The sequence below is a fragment of the Podarcis liolepis genome, assembly GCF_965112155.1.
Source record: "Podarcis liolepis genome assembly, chromosome: 1".
NCBI lineage: Eukaryota > Metazoa > Chordata > Lepidosauria > Squamata > Lacertidae > Podarcis > Podarcis liolepis.
In genome coordinates, this window is record NC_139554.1 from 139,126,670 (window position 1) to 139,149,467 (window position 22,798).

Below are 22,798 nucleotides of genomic sequence, written 5' to 3' on the forward strand. Positions count from 1 at the left end.
TTGGAGAAGATCTGAAAACAATTTTCCTTTGAATATGAAAGCTTTACCAGGTCAAACACTGACAAAGCATTGTGAATTTTCTTTTAGCAGCACTTTGACTGTGGGGCTGGCATTCATACAACCTCAGAAGACTTCCTTTGCTCAGAACAGTGCTTGTATGAAATAATTCTCCAGGGATTAATTAACATTGTCATGTTTCCCACAGAGGGGAGGAAAGAATGAAAAAAGATTTTATTCTCAGACAGAAGGTCACTGTTCATTTAAATGTTTATTCATTTAAATGTATGTACGAACATTGCACTTTCTCCCTACAACTCAGCTACTTAAGACAGCAGAGCCCTCTCTAATCTGGTCATGCTCCACATTTAGCAAGAACCGGCCCATTCAGGGTCACTTTGCGTCTATTTTTCACCCATGTAATTCTGTTTATTCATCATGTAAATGTATGTTGACTTAAGAATGAAATACAATTTGCATTTGTGGGGTGGCAGCATGACAGATTAAGACTGGCTAGGGAAATCGGTAATGATTTTAATAATAAAAAAAATATAAGCCTGCTGCTTCTTGCATACTTACCAGTTTATTTTAGAAGTATCATATATCTGACAATGCTGCTGGCTGGTAGTAGCTCTCTTTGAGCAGTATACAACCAAAGTAGAACAAATTTGGAAGTGTTTTATTAATACAATACATCACATTTTGGGGATGGTTTTCCTTCCCCTACATCAAACCCAAAAAGTTCAGTTGGCTCATAGTTTATTGGAAAGACACTGATTTGCTTCTAAAAGCATAAAACCATAGACAGTCTAATGCATCCTGAAACAGATTGCTCAGTGTTTACATTAGTCCTAGGCTACATGCACCTTTTAAAGCACATTCTTTCTCTCAAAGAATCCTGGCACTAGACTGAGTTTGTCTGTCAACATAGGTTGCAAAATTAGAGAATACCTATCAGCCTTATCCTAATCACAGGACGCTAAAACATAAACATATGCACTAAATCTTTGTGAGTCTTTAGTTGAAGTGACCTGTGTAGTGCCAGGCAGCAGGTTAGGGAGATGACAAAAAGGGATGGAACAGAGAATGGAAGAGAAGAGCAAAGAGGCAGTCTTGCCTCCCCCAGCTAGCCCTAAGCTGACCTATATCTACCCTCCCACTGGTGGGGGAAGAGGAATGAAGAGGAGAAACTTTATCCCCTTTGTGCCCCTCCTGCACTACCACTGAGAGAAGGAAGCTTGCATGGAATGAGACACAAAGAGGCTTCTCCAGGAAGCCCCCACAAAAATAGGTCAGAAGGGTCATATCAGCTTGCCTTGCAGGACTTGACTCTTGATTCCCCCCACCCCTGCCTGGGGCGACCTGTTCAGAAGAAGAAGAAGAAGAAGAGTTTGGATTTGATATCCCGCCTTTCACTCCCCTTCAGGAGTCTCAAAGCGGCTAACAATCTCCTTTCCCTTCCTCCCCCACAACAAACACTCTGTGAGGTGAGTGGGGCTGAGAGACTTCAAAGTAGTGTGACTGGCCCAAGGTCACCCAGCAGCTGCATGTGGAGGAGCGGAGACGCGAACCCGGTTACCCAGATTACGTGACTACCGCTCTTAACCACTACACCACACTGGCACAGGACAGAATTGAGGAGTGTCTCCTTTACACTCAGAACAATAGACACGTCCCATGCAAGGTGTAGACATAAAAGAGACTTTGGAAGCTGCTTCCCTCAAGTCCTGGGTGCTCAGAAGGGGTGGGGCAGTGCTGTGGTCAAGGCTGGGAATGGGAGGTGGTAAAGTCCAGGGACACCCTGTTTCCTTGGACCTGGAGAAGTAGGACCCAGTCGCCCTTTGATCTGCTTGGACACAGCCAATTGGACAGTAGTGGTGGCTCAGCAGCCGAAGAGGGATAGTTCGCCTGATGGTGACTAGCTCCCCTTCATCATCTGCTGCTGCCGCCACCAAAAAAAGGAAGCCTGTGCAGGGGCAGGGGCGAGGGGGCATGAATCTGCAAGGGGGGGGGGGAGACAACAGTGTAGACTTTTGTCCCCATGCTAAAATGTTTATCTCTGGCACTTCACATGTGTAGACTGTAGAGACAGTGTACATGACCAGTGTTGTCTGTTCAACCTTGACTACTGTATTCAGGCTATAATGAGTGTAAAGGTTTTATAAAACAGGGCTATACACAGCATTATTGAGGCTCAAAAGATAGGCCTGCAATAGGTGTGGCTCTTTCTTGCTCTAACTGCCTGTTCACCTGCCTCCTCTGTGTAAACAGCGGAAAAACAAGGAAAAACAGCAGCAGCAGCCTCTGCTTGTCTTGCCCTCTTGGTGATGCAAATTGGGTCCAGAGGGAAATGGAAAGCGGACAGAGAGCTGTATCAATGACAAGGAGGAGGTGGATTCACTCAGGTAACAGGACCCACTGAGGGCATGTTGCTCATGGACTAAAACAGACACTGCTTCTCTTGAAGACCCCGGGGAAGGGGTAAGCTAAAACCCTGAAACTTCAGGTCAAACTCTGGGATCCTGAACTTTCTACTCTTGGCTGGTTTTTATTCTCCCTGTTATCTCGACTTTTCATACAAAGGACTGTCTTATATAGCATCAGACAATTGCTCTACATAACAGGGTTGACAACCTCTGCCTTAAAAGATGTATGGCTAGGAGTTGTCTGGCAACTGTAACTTCTCCCATCATGAAACTTGTAAACCAGTTTGAGATTTTTTTATTTAAAATATGAAGTGGTATAGAAATTAAATGAATAACAACAACAACAACAACAACAACAACAACAACAACAACAACAACAACAACAAACTGCATATTAGGAATGAGGAGCATTTATCTATCCTCCTTTGCCTTGTATGCCCATCCAAGACAGATTTGGCAATAAAATTAGGATATTGCACAGAATCAAAGAGTTGGAGAAGGCCTTGTTGGTCATCTAGACCAACCTCCTGCTTCTTGCTGGAGCATCCCCAAGAGATTCCTGGCTGGCCTCTGCTTTCCAAAAGCTCTCTGGACCAGAAAAGTGGATATTTATGGGGCATTTTGAAAAATAAAAAATAGATTTCCGTTCAAACTCCCTTTTGCAAGAAGGAGGAGGAGGAGGAGAAGAAGAAGAAGAAGAAGATTAAGATTGTCATTACTGCATATGTGTTAGGAGCTGAAGAGTAGGTTAGCAGGAAGATATAGAGCATTCACTGACTGGAAATGAAGCAGTATGTCTGCCCCAAAACCTTTGCAGGAGCAAACAGTACTGAAAGCACCCCAGTACTATCCTGAGCGGAGACTACTATTGGAGAGCACTCCCCAGTACTATTGGGGACCTGGTGGCACTGTGGTCTAAACCACTGAGCCTCTTGGGCTTGCTGATCAGAAGGTTGGCAGTTTGAATCTGCCTTACAGGGTGAGCTCCTGTTGCTCTGTCCCAGCTTCTGTCAACCTAGCAGTTCAAAAGCACACCAGTACAAGTAGATAAATAGGTACAGCTGTGGTGGGAAGGTAAAAATCATTTCCATGCACTCTGGTTTCCATCACAGTGTTCTGTTGCACCAGAAGTGGTTTAGTCATGCTGACCGCATGACCTGGAAAAGCTGTCTGGGCACAAACGCCGACTCCCTCCGTCTGAAGCAAGATGAGCACCACAAGCCCATAGTCGCTGTTGACTAGACTTAATCATCCAGGGGTCCTTTACCTTACCTTTTCCCTTTACTATCCTCAGCACAAACCAGCCCGAATGCACAACAGGAAGGATGTCTAGAGGGCACCAAGAATTGCCAGGCAGAGAGGGGCGAGGATGTAAAGAATTTCAAAGCTAGACAAGTATTTCACACAGTATCATGGACAAATAATGGTGCAGTAATACCCATACACCTTCTAAACCCTATTTAAAAGGCAAATATCTGGCTTGAAAAGCTTTATAATCAAGCTTAAGCAGAACATGTTGAGGAAATCTCCACTCAATATGAAGTTGAACATATCTGGCCCACGTACTGATTAGACTCTAATTCCACTTCCCCCACTAAATACCCTTCCATCAATGCTTTTGCTCTGCAGTGTTAAATCCTTCATAATAGATGTGCAAGTTAAGCAATAAATAAATAAACCCAAAATACTCCCCAAAAGATATTAACTGTGTCAATCTGTCATGCTATGAGAGGATGCTTAAATCATCTTGCTATCCTGAAAAGATTTACCTGGAACTTGTCCTAGATTTTAAGTTAACTGTTGTCATGTGAATCTGTCCAATTTTGTTATGAATGGTTCATCTTTATTCATAATTTGCCATCTTGGTTTATATAAGATACTGCCTGAGTATTATTATTATTATTATTATTATTATTATTATTATTATTATTATTCCTACTTCTTGTTGTTGCTTAGTCATTTAGTCGTGTCCGACTCTTCATGACCCCATGTTCCTATTACAATTTAGTAATCTCCTTCTAAACAACCATATCAAGGTGAATCAAGGTAATTTATACATAAGATAATTAACAGCAATTAAAAACATTTAAAACAAGAATATATTTAAATACATTTAAACAAGAATGTCTTCCAACTGCTTCCAGAACGTGCACATAGTGGGTGCCTATCATATCTCAACGGGGCAGCCAAGTTCTTCTGGAGTGGGGCTTCTGAGATCTTTGGGACTTATAAGTAAAATGACTATGCTTCCCAGTCTGCTAGTGGGGGACACATCTTTAGGTCTTACTGTCCTGACGTCTACTGATAAAGTATCAGCAGATGAGGAGCTAGCTGCTCTGGCATCCAGAGCAGCGCACATGCTGTGCGTCCTGGGGGTGCCGCCCGCATCAAGCGGCCCAGGAAGGCACTGCCCACAGCGAGCGGCCCGGGGGACGGGCGATGTCACCCCCCTGAGGGATGACACCTGGGGTGAACCGCACCCACCACACACCCCTTCCTCCACCAGTGAGTATTAGTGATTTCAGTGGGACTTACTCATAAGTAGGTGTGCACAGGTTTGCAGTCCTAAGAAAACATCTTAAGCATATGCAGAAAAAAATCATATATATAATGTTTATCCTTTTCTAGTCTTTCCTTCATCTCCTTGAAAGTATAGCCTTGAGTCTTCCTCATAGGCTTTGAAGACACTTTTTTCGGGGGGGGGGGGGACTCTGGTGCCCAAAACATTTCTGTTGCTGGCAAGGAGAAAGGAAATGAGTTTGAGAGTCAGTTATCATTAACTCCATTCCCACCGGGTCATTCTGTCCCAGGAAGGTCATGGGGTGTTGTTGAAAGCAGCCAGCTGCCGCTTTCAGGGGAAGCAAGGCTTTTATTTGCCAAAAATAAATGAATTAATAAAGTTAAACCAGGTAATGGCTATAGTGCAGCTTGGTTTGGAGGTTGTTTTTTGACATGCTACTCCTTGCTGATCCGTTTTGTTGTCTTGAACTGTTTGGACTATTCTATGAGTTTAATATGCGCAACTCACTCTTGGACACATTGTTTATTTATATCATTGTATCCCACAATTGTAGTATAAATTTTGTTTTCCAAGGTGCCCAACAATATAGCTAAAATATAACATGACAAAAGTGAAGTATAAGGAGCTTGACATACCAAATCTGTCCATTGGTTAAAAATACTTGGATCATTAAAATCTGGTAGCCTAGGATTGCATCCAACAAAGTCATCCTGTTATAACAAGGACTTCTGCCAGTAAAATGGGACTTCCTCTCCCCTCCATGTGTGCCCCCCAAATCTGTTCCAGATGATGGTTGGGGGTGGGGATATCCATAACAGACTGGAAGGGTACAAGGGCACAAAGGGAGAGGGAGAGGACATTCCATAGTACAGGTGGAGGTCTTTGAGCTAATGGGACAACTTTGTTGGATACTTGCCTATAAATTAGTGTGGAACCTAAATGACCATACTGTGGATGCAAGTCTCCTTGGGGAGCAAAATAGATGCTCAAGTTGAATTGTGAGGATAAAATAAAGAAGTGTTTTAAAATAAAACAATAGCATGATAAACTGGGTTACCTATTTATATGGGTAGTACCAATCGAAGGTTCCTGTACTCCGTTTTCAGGACACCAATAAAAGCCTCAGTTGCCTGTAAATGAATGGATAAATTTGAATGACTAAAGATTTCCTGTGAAAAACAGATACGTTTCATTTCATTCAGAAACAAGTTATTTACAAAATGTTTATTATTATCTGGACAATATGCTGAATGGATACAGCTCAGTTGGTAAATAATCTCAGGGTTATGCATTCGAACCCGATGTTGGGCAAAAGATTGCATTGCATTGCAGGTGGTTGTACTAGATGACCCTTGTGTTTCCTTCCAACTCTACAGATTTGCCTCTAGGTCATTTTCATCCTGGACTCCACTTCTGTGTATTTTTGATGAGTATTTTTGCTGGCTTGGCTTTAACCACTTGGGTTTGCTTCATCAGAAATATGATTTATTGGATAACAGACAAGTTGGTGGGCTTTAGTAACTCATGCTCTCTGGTTGTCAGTCACTATAATCGAAGGGGCAGAGGAACCAGAGACCAAATTGCAAACATGCGCTGGATTATGGAGAAAGCTAGAGAGTTCCAGAAAGACATCTACTTCTGCTTCATTGACTATGCAAAAGCCTTTGACTGTGTCAACCACAGCAAACTATGGCAAGTTCTTAAAGAAATGGGAGTGCCTGATCAACTTATCTGTCTCCTGAGAAATCTCTATGTGGGACAAGAAGCTACAGTTAGAACTGGATATGGAACAACTGATTGGTTCAAAATTGGGAAAGGAATACAGCAAGGCTGTATATTGTCTCCCTGCTTATTTAACTTATATGCAGAATTCATCATGCGAAAGGCTGGGCTGGATGAATCCCAAGCCGGAATTAAAATTGCCGGAAGAAATATCAACAACTTCAGATATGCAGATGACACACCCTTGATGGCAGAAAGTGAGGAGGAATTAAAGAACCTTTTAATGAGGGTGAAAGAGGAGAGCGCAAAATATGGTCTGAAGTTCAACATCAAAAAAACGAAGATCATGGCCACTGGTCCCATCACCTCCTGGCAAATAGAAGGGGAAGAAATGGAGGCAGTGAGAGATTTTACTTCTTGGACTCCATGATCACTGCAGATGGTGACAGCAGTCACGAAATTAAAAGACGCCTGATCCTTGGGAGAAAGTCGATGGCAAACCTAGACAGCGTCTTAAAAAGCAGAGACATCACCTTACCAACAAAGGTCTGTATAGTTAAAGCCATGGTTTTCCCAGTAGTGATGTATGGAAGTGAGAGCTGGACCATAAAGAAGGCTGATCGCTGAAGAATTGATGCTTTTGAATTATGGTGCTGGAGGAGACTCTTGAGAGTCCCATGGACTGCAAGAAGATCAAACTTATCCATTCTTAAGGAAATCAGCCCTGAGTACTCCCTGGAAGGACAGACCGTGAAGCTGAGGCTCCAATACTTTGGCCACCTCATGAGAAGAGAACACTCCCTGGAAAAGACCCTTATGTTGGGAAAGATTGAGGGCACAAGAAGAAGGGGACGACAGAGGACAAGATGGTTGGACAGTGTTCTCGAAGCTACAAACATTAGTCTGACCAAACTGCGGGAGGCAGTGGAAGACAGGAGTGCCTGGCGTGCTCTGGTCCATGGGGTCATGAAGAGTCGGACACGACTTAACGACTAAACAACAACATAATCACAACAGACTGGTTTTTTTCAGCTATTGTTGGGGCAAATGCACATTTTACCCAACAGTCTTGCCTATACCCATAAAGTACAAAGGGGGTGGGGGGTGTACAGAGAGTATGTCTGAAAGCAGGCCATGCATACCAGACCTCTCTCCATCAGTGGCAAAGTCTAGCTACAGTGAGGAGAAGCAACAGCATGTGTGTGCAAGGAGCAAGCGCTTACTGAAGAACATGGATGTGGGAAGAGGTAAAGGATGGAGCCAGAGGAATGCTAAGGGAAATGAAGGCCTGTGAGCTAATAAAAAAAGCTCACTGCAAACCATAAGGTCCTAGTAGAAACACTGAAGATTTAGATCTGAGAGACAAGGTCTAACTTCTTTGCACAACTACCGATTTAGTGAGTGGCCTTTGCTCACACCTCCCCGCCCCCAACATCAGTTCTGCAAAAAAGGGACAAGCAATCTCACATGGATGTTGTGAAGGTAAGCAAGATTTTAAAAAGAAATCACCTTCCACTTTGACAATGAAACATCACTTTGCAATAACTCCTCTTAACCAGTGTATGGTTGCAGGCTTGGAAGAGTTGATATGTTTAATGTTGTTGGGAAATGGTGATGTTTACTTTGAAGCTAGCTTGTTTTTTTTTGGGGGGGGGGTTGAAGAGCCTCCTAAAAAGCATGCTTCGTACATCATGGATTTTAGGTGTGCACCTAAAGCATGACTCAAACAAACACAATTTTGGAAACGTGTGTCTCATGCAGGTACAGAGAGCCAGGATTACTGAGTGAGCACTTGGCAACAACCTGATATCATATAATATGCAAAATGTTGTCAGTGATCTCTCATTTGTTATACATTTCAAAACTGGTTTGCATTGGCACAAACAGCTCATGCTGCGAGAGGGTACTGTTTTTCAGGGCAAGAACAAACCTGTGTGCATCGTGGGGAAGAGGAGGCTGTTTTCCCCAGAGAGCCTTGAATGGGGAAGCCTTATAACAAACATTATGACAGCAAGGCTGTTGCCATCTTTCTGCAAAGCCCCCCAGTAAAAGGCCCCAGTCATCTCAATGCAGTAATTAGCTGCATTATAATGAGCTGATTGGAATCGAGGCTGTAGCTCACATTGATTTGTAACACCCATCCATGGTATGCAGAGGAATTTTAAAACAAATTAATTAAGCTTCCTCTGGCTCAGCAGAATGATCAATACAGTGGAGACATCTGAGTGCCTTCAGCATTAGCGGCCTTGCCATGCCTTCTGATGTGCCACTGCAGCAAAAATAATTCAACATGGTTTAGCTCAGGGGATACAGCAAGTAGCTGCATAAATAGTTATTAGCTGAAGAGATGGCTCTTAGGCACAGATATAATCCAAAACACTGTAAGATCTGCAGCTTCTAAATGATCCAGATAATAAGAAAAAGATTAGGTTTGCTTGGTCCAGTTGTTTTATAAGAAATGAAACAAACAAATTAACACTTGTAAACTTCCCCCCAAGGCCAGGTCTGATTTTAAATGGCTTAAATCTATATGGAAGGCTAATTAAACCTAATTTACATATTACAGGCATAGCATTCACTTAATATGGGGCTGCTACAGATGTCAGGATTAACAAAACCATCCAGGACTAATACCTGCCAGGACTAATGCCTTTTCTTTTAAACAGTTCATTGTGTTTATGTCCCTATAAATCTCCGAAGAAATTTTTCTTTCCTAATGTTTCTTAGGTTTGGCGCATGCATGCACATGTGTGTGCGCGCACACACACACTATAGCCCTACCCAGACTTTCTAATCCCCCATTCAATTAGAATCACATGAGTGTGAATGGGATGAGCATGCTAGCTCTGCCCCATCCTCAGTTCCACCCTTCTCATTTTCCGTTAGTCGGAGGCGAACTGCTGGAGGCAGTGGGGAGCCTGCTGTCCTTGTGTAGACTCCCTATGTAATAGAGACTCCTGGAAGATCAGTATGCCAAATTACACAAGGATCCCCCACAAGTAGAAGGCGATCTCCACTTCAGAGGCTACCCCTCCAACTCCCAGTGGGGGCAGAAATGAGGGGCAGAGCTAGTGGACTCACCCCCTCCCTCGCATTTGTGTTATTATACCTGGGAAGGGGGGGGGTGAGAACACCTGAATAAGGCTTATATAGAAGCTTCCATGTGTGAAGGGGTAATAACTCGTATTATCGGCTGTATACAGTGTAGCACTAAGAAACTCATTAGGCATGCAGAATGACTTCTGTTTGCGAAATGGGACTTTCCTCCCTCTGGAGCAGATCTGGATATGCTGCAGGGCATGCACAGTGGCAGAGAATAGCTCCAGTAAGGGGCATTCTACAAAATAATAACAATTAAAGAGTATATGCACGCAGGTCAACACTGAAGCAAAAAGCAATCTTTCAAAAATCTGCATTAGTGAAACTGAGGACTCCAGCAGCCACTCACAACCATAGTCATTGGAGAAAAAGCCCACTGACCACCCTGCCAATTTTCAAGAGGCTTCTCTGGATACCCTAGAACAGGGGTCTGCAACCTTTAAGACAAAAAGAGCCACTTGGACCCGTTTCCGAGGGGGAAAAAAACTGGGAGCCGCAAAACTCGTCATTATAAAAATAACTTTTTTCTCACTTTTTTATTATTTCTTTGTTTGACCCCTCAGAATTACTCCTCCTCATAGAAATAAACGTTAAATTAACAAGTTACCTTTTTTGTGTGTGTGTATTCTTCACTCCCCTTCAAAACAGTGACCAGCGTACATGCCCCCTTTCAATGCAGTGACCAGCGTACATGCCACTTACAATGTAGCGGGCGGGCAGGTTGGAAGGTGACGTCGGGACGGTGCGTGACTAACGCATGCACCGCCCCCATGCGAGGTCACAGCCAGTACAGCGCCTGCCACAGTGGGGCGTGTCGGGGCGCACAATGCGCCTCCTCCCCTCGCTAGAATCCACCCCGGAGCCGCGGCAAAGGTGTAAAAGAGCCACATGCGGCTCCAGAGCCGCGGGTTGCAGACCCCTGCCCTAGAACAGGGATTTTTGAAGTGTGATGTGGGAGTTCCATTCATTTGGTATGCAGAAAGATTTGCAGAACAGTTGAGAATATCTGCACTTAATTTTTCTTCTTCTTCTGACAACAGAGATCAGTGGGGGGCAGGAATTTTCATAATATGACACTGGTAGACTCTACTAATTTTCCCCTAAAACTCTACCAAGTACAGGGACACTTTTCAGTGGCCTGACTTAGGGCCTATGATTTTCATAATGCAATACCGATTGTGCTGTGGGTGAAGAACATTTTTATTTTAAGTGGTCCACTGAAACCACCTGCGCTTTTGAAGTGGTCTGCAAAGAAAGAAAGTAAAAATGAGAACCACGGTCCTCATCAGTTTCACCAATGCTTTAAAAATTGCTGTGTTTCCCCACTGCCCCTCTTCAGATCAAATCTGACACGCCGTAGGATTTAGTTTTACTTATGATTTTAACTTCTGGTTTGAGATCAACAGTGCAGAAACACTCCAATGAGAGAAAATTTAATCTATCAGATTAATACAGAACAGCTTCACACACAGAGAGAGTTCGGTCACTGCCATCCAAACCAGTGTAATAATTGTTACATAAATTATGCTTGTTCTTTGCAATTATTGCCCACATGATATAAATGAGGAGCTGAGGAAGATGTTGAAACTTATAATTAATGTGGGGCACTTACAAATGCTTTGCAGAGAGCAGCATGGCAGAGTTGTCATTAAAATTACATCTCTCTGAAATAACAACGTGCTTTGCTTTGTAGCCACTCAGGCAGGGGTGAGTCTGAGGGTTGTTTTGCTGATCCTGCCAAGAGGAATAATTTTAATACACTGCTTGAAAGATGTGCCACCTGCTATTTTATTATCTGTAATTTATGATGCAACGAGTGCTTGTAAATTCTTACAACACTTTATGAGACCAATAAAATCAAGAGCATGGGACTTCTCTCCTACTTCCCGGTTTGCCACCAAGCTGAACAGTTTAGGATACAATCCCAAATCAATGTGAATGGTTTTTACGTGTGACTGAGCCTAATGTGCAAAAATAAAAAGTCTCTGTTGCTGTCAGGGCTGCCGCCCAGTCCCAGCTCACATAGGACCAAGTCAGCCAGCGTTCAGTTTCAAAGAGTCTTTATTGGATTACAGGTTCCATTTCCAAACTGCAACGTGCAGCCCTACTTCTTCTAGGTCAGAACGACGAAGACCCGTCTGAGTCTCCGCCTCTAGCGCACCAGCTTAATACCCTAGCCTTGCTCCACCTCCTGCGCCTTTCCTTCCGTCTCTGGGTCCTCCTGCCCCCCTGGGTCTCTCCCTTCCTACTCTCTTCTGACGCGGACCCCCCTGACCCTTCCGCCTCCTTGCGGCGGGCTTTGGGACCCGGTTCACTCTCTGGGCTGCTGACTGCGCCAGCTTCCGTTACATTTGAACTTGGCGCGCGCGCCCAACTCTCCACTTTCCTCTTGATTGTTTCCTCGCTCCCCGAGATGGGCGTGACTACTCCTGACTCATGCCCTCCCTCCTTCTGAAAGTCTCCGGAGCCCGATATCTGGTCCCCTTTCTCCCCGCTGCTCCCGGCTGGGAACGTGGGTCCCGATCTCCAACTGCTGCTTTCTGATCCCTCTCTGGACCCTTCTTCCTGGGGTGTCCCCCTGCTCTCCCCCCTTGCTCTGGCTGCTGGCGCTCCCTTCTGGGAATCCTCGGACTCGCTAGACAGGCTCGGTGATCTCGGGTCGTCATCCCCACTCATCCTTCCTTCGTATTCCTCCCCCTCGCTCTCTGTCCCCTCCCTTCTCTGCGTCTCTGCTCCTGAACCCCTGACAGTTGCTGAATTGGAGTTTCTCCACTCTACATCACTGTAGAGTCTGCAGAAGTGCAGGACCTGATGCAAGCTAGGAGTGAAGGTATTACATGCTCAAAGAACACATTGGTTCTTTCTTTTTCAAAAGGAAACAGTGGCTCAACTCTCATGTCACACCACCATAGTCCACACTAGTCACAACTGGGAACCCAAACTATGGGTGATGGTCACTGCTAGTCCTACTCAGAGTACACTCACTGAATTTAGGTTCATTAATTTCAGTGGGTCTACTCTGCACAGGATTTAATTGAATTCAGTCCGATAATCTGAGGGCCTGGATATGCCGGCAAACCATGGGTTATAGCTGGCTTTCTAGTTTTATTTTCCATCAGCTCAGCATTCCTACCCCTATTGCACAGGGTCTTCTGGAGGCGGAGCAATAATCAGGACTATGCTTTTTCAACTCTGAGAACACTTCAAACCGTGAAAGCATTAACATTCACTGAGAGCATATGGCCTTTGTCATGTACATATAGCTTGGGCTGTTACTGCACAATGACTCCCTATGGCTGCACAGACAAACAAGATGTATGTGGTCAGAAACAACCTACCTGTGTGTTCTGTGAGAAATCATATGGACTGAAATAGGGCATCTATTTTCCTAACACACAACCACATGATTATGCTACATAAGCGCACTACAATGTTTCCTGAGCCCCTGCACAGGTGGGTATGCTAGAGACGGACTACTCTGCCTACTCTGCTTATGCACATGTCTTACTAGTCCCAGGCTCATGGGCTCAATCAGACATCAAGCTAAGCCATGGTCAAGGTCAACTGGGTGTTATGTGCTATATGCTATATGTTTTGTGTGTGTGTGTGTGTGTGTGTATCACTGCAATGTGGGGACCTCTAGATGTTTTGGACTACAACTCCCATCAGCCCCAGCCAGCATCTGCAATGGTCAGGTATAGAGACTGCCATATCAAATTTGATTGTAGCTTATTGTCACCCTGGACCTTTACTGCTGATAGTATGGATATCCAGCTATAAAATTCCTATACCCTTTGGAAGTGAGGGGAAAGTGTCATGAATGCTTCCTTGAGCTCCTAAAAGGAGAGGCAGGCTATAAATGCAATAAATGAATGAAGAAATAATTGAGATGCTTGGAAGCTTGGATGATAAAAGCCACTGACTAATGGAAACCTGGAATTCTATCACTAGCAGCAATCCCATTAAAGTTCTAGAAGAGAAGCAGCCAACATGCTGTCCTCAGCACCAGCCAGCATGGCCAATGGTCAGGGATGATGTGAATTTGCCCACAACATCTGGAGGGCACTACATTGGTATCCTTCTTCCACAATATGTTTCTATATACACATGAGGAAGTTCACAGAAGAGCACTGAGATTATGTGTCATCTTAAAAGAACCCACCAGGCACCTGCTTTGGGGCAGAGTATTGACTCTTCTTCATCTATTGTTGGTTAGGGAATTTGTGGGGAACCTTTGGCTCTCCAGCTGCTCCCTTGCCATGCTTTGCTGGAGCTGATGGGAGTTTTAGATCAGCAACTTCTGGAGGGCCACAGGTTCCCCACACCTGTATCATACAATACTAAGTGTTCTGATTTTCCAGGGACAGTCCTGAAATTATGGAAGCTATCTCAGTTTCTGATTTTATCCCAGAATGTCCTGCTTTTCCTTTTTCCTCCCCTCCACATCTCAGAGAACAATTAAAAATGGTGTGTGTGTGTGTGTGTGCGCGCGCGCGCGCGCAGGTGCTGGTGCTGGTGCAAAAACGGAGCCCTGTTTATACTGAAAATAAAATCCCTGCACCAAATAGAGAAGCTGGCATATGAAGCCCTTCCTATAATTTTGAAGGAAAATATGAGCAATCCACTTTACATTCTTTAATTGCAATGCTTCCGCAGCCAACCATTTTTAAGGAAATGCGGGGAGTATTTATTCCTTTATTGTAAATTGAGCCTTCCCCTGGTTACTCAGAAGGAAGTCTCACTGTATTTAATGGGGCTTACTCTCAGGTAATTGGGTCGTATTATTATTTATTTATTTATTATTATTATTATTATTATTATTATTATTATTATTAGCAGATGTCAACTAGGATCAAACCATTGCAATCTGCCAATTTTATCTTCTGATTTATATAATTTAATTCATACCTACATTTTGCATTAAAGGGCCAAGCAATTCTTTTGAATATAAGCAGGAATTCATACGTCTGAGTGACATTTCAGTCTCATTTGGGTTCAGAGTGACAAGCAGCAACTTCAAACTCTTTCCAACACTCTCACATGTTCACACTTTGTCAGAAATCCTTCATAGTGAATATTAATTTGTTTTACGTTACCGTAAGAGGTAAATAAGACATCTTTTATTTATCCTATCCTCAAAGGAACTCCAAGTATTGTACTTTAAATCCTATGAGGTGGGTCAGACAGAGAGACAATGTCTACTTAAGGTTAGTGAACATTGTACCTGAGGAAGAATTTGTACCCCAAGCCCAACACTTTATCCATTACATCTCACTGCTACCAGTTAGTCTCAGCAAGACCAAATATGCATGCTGGAGCCAATTAAAAAGCCATGTTCTCAAACTTGAACTTACCATCTTCATCAATATTGGTTAAGGTCCTTAAATGCTTGACCACATTGCTCTAAGCACAGATAATGCAAGTACAGTAGGGAATGCTTTCATTAATCAGCAGCACCCCCCTCCCCACAACAGACCTGACTGCATGGGGGTGGGGGTGCTCTTGCAGCTGACAAGTCTATTTTGTGAAACAGCAGCTGTGTTTTGGCTTGGTGGGCACTTGGATAAGCACCCCTATCATTACATGACAATGTCTGTCTGCTCTGCTCTTGGGAAGGATTCTTGTTTATTTCAGAGAGCTCGTTTTCAAAGTAACACAGCAGGCAGGCAGGCAGCAAGAGAGAACAAGGTGCCAGCAAATAAACCTACTGACCTGAATTTTCTGCTGAAGGATAGTTTGACAGAGAAAGCAGAATCTGAGGAAAACTTATTTACTCTGCTACAGCCAAACCTTGGCTGTCAAACATAATTCGTTCCGGAAGCCCGTTCGGCTTCAGAAACGTTCGACAACCGAGGCACGGCTTCCCATGTGATGCAAGAGCTTCCTGCCCTCAAGCTGAAGCCACGCCAGACATTCAGCTTCCAAAAGTTCAAAAACTGGAGCATTTACCTCCAGGTTTTCACCATTCAGGAGCCGAAATGTTCGAAAACAGAGCCATTTGGGAACTGAGGTTTGACTGTACTAGCCCACTTTGTGCCTTTCCTCATTTCTAAAGGCTTAGGTTATTCTGTTAAGTTAAAGTATTCTACCCCATTTAAATATTCTACCCCATCTTCCAACCAAGCTTCTCCCTGAGTTATTTATTTAAATATATGCTCTGGCCTTTTTACGATACGATAATCTTTATTGTCATTGTCCCATACAGAACAACGAAACCGATAATCTACATAAGACATTCAGAAACCAACAAGCCTGCTATCCCAGCTATCCCAGCCTGGTTAACCCCCTAAAAACTCTGATACACCATAATTAAATACAGTGGTACCTCGGGTTACAGATGCTTCAGGTTACAGACGCTTCAGGTTACAGACTCCGCTAACCCAGAAATAGTACCTCGGGTTAAGAACTTTGCTTCAGGATGAGAACAAAAATCGTGCTCCGGTGGCGCAGCGGCAGTGGGAGGCCCCATTAGCTAAAGTGGTGCTTCAGGTTAAGAACAGTTTCAGGTTAAGAACGGACCTCCAGAACGAATTAAGTTCTTAACCCGAGGTACCACTGTACAATATACTCCCATACAGACTACCTTAGGTAAAGGACCATTAGGTCCAGTTGTGGCTGACTCTGGGGTTGCAGTGCTCATCTCGCTTTATTGGCCGAGGGATCCGGCGTACAGCTTCCAGGTCATGTGGCCAGCATGACTAAGCCGCTTCTGGCGAACCAGAGCAGCGCATGGAAACGCCATTTACCTTCCCACCAGAGCAGTACCTATTTATCTACTTGCACTTCGAGGTGCTTTTGAACTGCTAGGTTGGCAGGAGCAGGAACCGAGCAACAGGAGCTCACCCCGTCGTGGGGATTTGAATTGCCAGCCTTCTGATCTGCAAGTCCTAGGCTCTGTGGTTTAACCCACAGCACCACCTGCGTCCCAGAGACTACCTTACACTGCATTTAAAACCAAAATCTCATTTGAAGAGAAACTGTTTCTCAGGCCTAGTCTTTATAACCCTGTACCTTCTTCCAGAAGGCAGAAGCTGAAAGAGATCATTTCCGGGGTGCGCTCCTACATGCTCCCCAAAATGCTAGAATTTACCAGAGAATTCATAATCAATTTTTTTTAAAAAAAGTAAACTAGCTTTTTAAGAACAATTTAAAACTAATAAATCAGTTTATTGCTTAACCCAGCTCTGGAACTATCACCCATCATATGCTGTGGGGGGGGGGGTATTGTTTTTGTTATTATGGTGTGTATTTTTGTGTTATTATATTGTAAACTGCCCTGCAATCTTCGAATGAAGGAAGGTAATAATAATAATAATAATAATAATAATAATAATAATAATAATAATAATAATAATAGTTGTTGTGTCGTGGGGTTTGTGATTTCAGCTCTCTTGATATAACATGCTAGAGACAGTTCTCTAGTAACACTTCTTTATTAAAGCAACAAGACTAAAGACTGGGGAGAGGAAAGCTACATTTATAGGGACAGGGAACTAGCAAGAAAGGATACATTTTGGAGGGAACAATATCAGGCAATCACAGTCCTGCCTTTTGGAGGGAACCAATAAGACAGAGGATCCAAATACAGCAGCTTAAATGAACCAATAGTAGCTGTACCCTCTGGAACCAAAAGGCAGTTACTTTACCCTAATGCAAATACAGACAATAATAATACAGATATAAAATCCTTTGACTCAATACATAATAATAATAATAATAATAATAATAATAATAATAATTATTGTAGCTCAGATAATTTTTTTTGCACTGGATCACACAGCCCTGAAAAGCAGTGGGTGTGACTGACTGCAAAAAGCGATTTCAGCTCAGCACACACATCACAGCATCAGCCAACGGCAGGTTAAGCAAAAAATGACTCCCAAGCATATGCCCCAAAGAGCTCCTAAGTGCTCTGTGCCAAAAGACTATAGCTGTCATAGGCAAATACTCCAGCAATTCGGCTTTTAAGAATCCCTTAACTGGGATTTACATGATGCATCCCCAAACATGGAAAGAAGCAATTATACCACTTCAAATAAAGTCCTCCCATTTAATACATTCTTCTGAGCTTTTCTTAATAAACTGTATCCCTGTTCCTGATCTCACTCTTCCCTCCCCCCTTAATTAAGATTTCAGAATCTTCACTTACAGAGTCATATTACCCCTCCTTAAGAATAGTCCTCAGAGGAGAACAAAGTGCACAGAGTTTTCTTGTTAATTTAACTATTAAAACTGGGCAAGGGTAAAGAGTTGAGCGTGCCCATGTGTGTGTACTATTCATGTTTATTGCTCCAGCCCTGGCTCAGCTTCAAGGATTGCTTAGGTTATATATTAGGTAGTACTCTAGCAATCTGCATGCGTTCGTTGTATTCCCATTCACTTTAGCCCACACATTATCATTGGTTTATTCAATAGCGTACCTTCATCCATGTATTTATATAAACATCACCTCATCACATTTTCAGCTCACTTCTTGCACCTGCTGTTGCCTAAGAAAACTCATGTCCCAATTTTTCAATCAGTATCCAAGGTAAATTCACCTCACTCACCTTTTTCTTTTTCTTTTTGCCATTAAAGGAGCCCAAGATATCATCAGAACCCCACAATAGGCAAGTCAAGATACCAGCGGAGTCAGGAATGTAACAAGGCTTTGTGTCTTATCCACAATAACTTTCTTCAGATCAGTTCAGTTGACGACCGACACCATGTCCTCTTTTCACAGACCATGTTACATTATGTAGTTTAATCAGTCCAAGCTGATTTTAGAGAATGTCACTTACATTACTAGGAAATAATAACATGACCTTTCTTATCCTTTTTGAAGAAGTTTCCATATCTATTCCTTAGAGATCATCAAAATACATGATTTTTTTTTAACACAGACTGAAAAGAATAACAAGGGCTTTATCACACCATCGTGCAAAATGTGCCACAAGCAAGTCTGATGCTCCTGAAAGTATGCCATAGGTACTATATTATGCCATGCACACACATGACATAAGTGATGTGTTTTGCAACAAGGGAGACAGTCGTGCTACCAGGGTAATGTGAGACCTAGAACAGTGATTCTGTAGCAAACACAGGTTGCTCAGATCCTTGCTCAGATACAGTGGTGCCTCGCAAGACGAATGCCTCACAAGACGAAAAATGCGCAAGACGAAAGAGTTTTCCGTTTTTTGAGTCGTTCCGCAAGACGAATTTCCCTATGGGCTTGCTTCGCAAGACGAAATGTCTTGCGAGTTCTTGCGAGTTTGTTTCCTTTTTCTTAAAGTCGCTAAGCCGTTAATAGCCGCTAAACCGCTAAGCCATTAATAGCCGCTAAGCCGCTAATAGCCGTGCTTCGCAAGACGAAAAAACCGCAAGACAAAGAGACTCGCGGAACGGATTAATTTCGTCTTGCGAGGCACCACTGTAGGTTAATAAAGTAATAAAAAACAGTAATGCTCCTGTGTTCACCCATATGCATTGTTAACACACTTTCAATGTTTGCACTGCAGGACAGAGAGAGAGAATGTAGAACTGCCAAGTAATTTGCAAAAAAGGAGGGGGGAGGAATGAACGTTTTAAGCATGGTAAAGAGAAAAGAAACTAACCTAAAAGGGAAAAGGGAAGGATAATATATTAATGCTTGTTCAGTCTTGCTTTCAAGCGAGATGAAGTTTTTTTGTTCTTAAGGTAATACCTTAATCCACCTTGCGCCAATGTTCATTGCAAATTTGAAAAGTTAATAATGTTAAAAATGTACTTATTATTGAAACATAACAAATTATTATTAATGTACTGTATATAAATGAACTGGAGAAGATTAGTGGGCACAAAACACAGGAAAAATATCTCTATAGAGATATGGGATAGTCACTGGAATAACTAATTAAATTCCCTGCCACAAAATGTGGCTAGAACAATGAGTCTTCCAAACACTGTCCATGGCTTTCTTTTAAAATTAAGGGATCCAGGTCCCAGGGTGCTGCCTTTAATTTGACTAAAGGCCTTTCTTTTAACTTGCTGTCACCACAAACTCCTGCCTTTGTCTTCAATTGGGAAACAGTGGGAGTGCCCATAGCTCAGTGATTAATTCAGAAACACATGCGCTGCCAGCCGCTCTGCCTTGCCCTGCAGCTGAGGCGGTCGAGGCCACATGATGCAAGAATGCCATGTGCATATGACATCAGCACGCCTCATGGCACACCACAGGGCATGCTGACATCATGCATGCATGCCGTGGAATTTTGAGGAGAACGCCCCCCCTCCTTGAAAATTTTGGGGAGTCTCTGCCCCCTGCCCCCTTAGATGGCAACCACTACATGGTAACATGTGTTCTATCTGTAGGAGGAAGCCTTGAGAACGTTGACTGATACTTCTGAAGCAGGCTTATACTCCAACTAATCTGAATAATGTTTTGTCATCCAGCATGTAAAAGTTAATAGATCTGTCATCTGGATAAAGTCCAAAGTTCAACATACTGAAACTACATACTGCGCTTTCCACAAACCTAAAGCTAATTCCCAAACTACCCAAATAAATGTGAGCATTATCCTCCTGTTGGACTTTTGCCTGCAGCATATGCAAAATGCATGTTGACATATTGTAACTGGCTGACTGACCGAACCCAAAGGGTGCTCATCAATGGTTCCTCTTCATCCTGGAGAAGAGTGACTAGTGGGGTGCCACAGGGTTCTGTCTTGGGCCCGGTCTTATTCAACATCTTTATCAACGACTTGGATGATGGACTCAAGGGCATCCTGATCAAATTTGCAGATGACACCAAACTGGGAGGGGTGGCTAACACCCCAGAGGACAGGATCACACTTCAAAACGACCTTGACAGATTAGAGAACTGGGCAAAAACAAACAAGATGAATTTTAACAGGGAGAAATGTAAAGTATTGCACTTGGGCAAAAAAAATGAGAGGAACAAATACAAGATGGGTGACACCTGGCTTGAGAGCAGTACATGTGAAAAGGATCTAGGAGTCTTGGTTGACCACAAACTTGACATGAGCCAACAGTGTGACGCGGCAGCTAAAAAAGCCAATGCAATTCTGGGCTGCATCAATAGGAGTATAGCATCTAGATCAAGGGAAGTAATAGTGCCACTGTATTCTGCTCTGGTCAGACCACACCTGGAGTACTGTGTCCAGTTCTGGGCACCACAATTCAAGAAGGACACTGACAAACTGGAACGTGTCCAGAGGAGGGCAACCAAAATGGTCAAAGGCCTGGAAATGATGCCTTATGAGGAACGGCTAAGGGAGCTGGGCATGTTTAGCCTGGAGAAGAGGAGGTTAAGGGGTGATATGATAGCCATGTTCAAATATATAAAAGGATGTCACATAGAGGAGGGAGAAAGGTTGTTTTCTGCTGCTCCGGAGAAGCGAACACGGAGCAATGGATCCAAACTACAAGAAAGAAGATTCCACCTAAACATTAGGAAGAACTTCCTGACAGTGAGAGCTGTTCGACAGTGGAATTTGCTGCCAAGGAGTGTGGTGGAGTCTCCTACTTTGGAGGTCTTTAAGCAGAGGCTTGACAACCATATGTCAGGAGTGCTCTGATGGTGTTTCCTGCTTGGCAGGGGGTTGGACTCGATGGCCCTTGTGGTCTCTTCCAACTCTATGATTCTATGATTCTATGATTCTATGATTCTATATATATTGTCAAAGTGATTCACTGGGAGTAAGGGAGAAGAGTGAAGAAAAACTTAAATGCCTTTTAACAATTCTCCAAACACAACCATGCAACAAGCCTCTTAATTTGCTTGGTAAAGTACTACATATGTAAAATTGCTTTTGGACAGCTTTGTTTTAACCAAATATCTTTGCTTCTGTTCTCATAGCTAAGTCGGTTTAAATAATTATTCCTGAATAGATTTCTGTATGCCAATTAAAATTATGCTTGAAGCTGACCAGTAGTGCTAAGTTGCTTATTAGCAGGACCTTCTTCAATTCAAGTGCAGATACAGCATAGAGTTGGAACCAGGCTTTAACCAGCCAGTGTCTCAAAATAAGCTTTGTACCACCCCAACCCCCAAGGGCAGAAAACTGGGAGACTGCTGCTATTAACTGATGTGCATTGGTGCCTGGTTTAAAAACTCGCCTTTGCAAGCCACACCTTCAAGCAGGGTGTCCCCACCGCAACACTGGAAATAAAATATATGCTGAACACTTGGATTCAAATAGTGTTTGCACCCCAAAAGAGCCTTTGGAACAACCGAAATCACTAGTCCCTTCAACCAGTTTGCTGCACTATGGGAGACTGGCTGCAATTGGACCTATCACAGCAGATGATGGAAACAAACGTTTGTCAGAGTTGGAGCCCGCATGAGCACTTTGGCCTTTCCCACATGTTCAATGAGGTAGAGGTGATTGTTCCAGCACTCACTTCACTCATTAATTATCATCTGAAACAAGAAGGTGTTTCATGTGTTTTCGTATGAGTCACAACTTAAAGCGAGGAGACTCATAAGAAAACATGTGCAAGCTTAGCTTTTCTTTTTTTAAAAAAACCACAAATTGTCAGGAGGAACTCAAAACAGTTAGTCACTGCCATGATCTCAGAGGCCCTGAAAGCTTCTAATACAACAGTGCTAAGGGAAAGTGTTGCATCTTGTTGTCATGTCTTGAACCCGATTCCCAAGGAATTCTGCAGGTGAGATCCAGGGCAGCCCAGAGGACAGTGCAGGAATCTTAGGCATGGGTTCGGATCCTCAGTTCAGCTGAAGACAGTTAGATATATCACCTCAGCAGAAGCTGAAGTTAGAGACGCTGAACCTTTAACGCTCCAGAACAACTGTGTAGCAGACAGCGACCAACCATTTATTCACTGCCTCTCTATGCCTATGAAAGCTTTACCTGTTGATTTTTGCTTATTATGCAACTGCTCACAGGACCAGCCTCCATGAACAACGTGGCCCGTTTAGTTTTGGCTTCTCTCCCCTCCACCCTCAAATAACCTCACAGAAAGGCTGTGGTTCTTAGTTGAGAACGCAAGACCCCGTCGCATCAGGTGAGTGGGCCACCGAGTGCAGTATCCT

At 43.4% G+C, this 22,798-nt stretch overlaps 1 protein-coding gene across 23 annotated transcripts in view; it reads right to left on the minus strand.

Annotated features, from left to right (window-relative positions):
- The window catches only part of MAP2 (microtubule associated protein 2), a 241,669-nt gene that overhangs the window by 138,610 nt on the left and 80,261 nt on the right, over nucleotides 1-22,798 (minus strand). For 20 of the 23 annotated variants that reach the window (XM_083471736.1, XM_083471725.1, XM_083471723.1 and 17 more), the window contains one exon: nucleotides 6,002-6,074. The exons of the other annotated variants lie outside the window; for them this stretch is intronic. The gene's annotated coding sequence lies outside the window, so the exon portion shown is untranslated. The remainder of the gene's footprint in view (nucleotides 1-6,001; nucleotides 6,075-22,798) is intronic. 23 annotated transcript variants of the gene reach the window in all.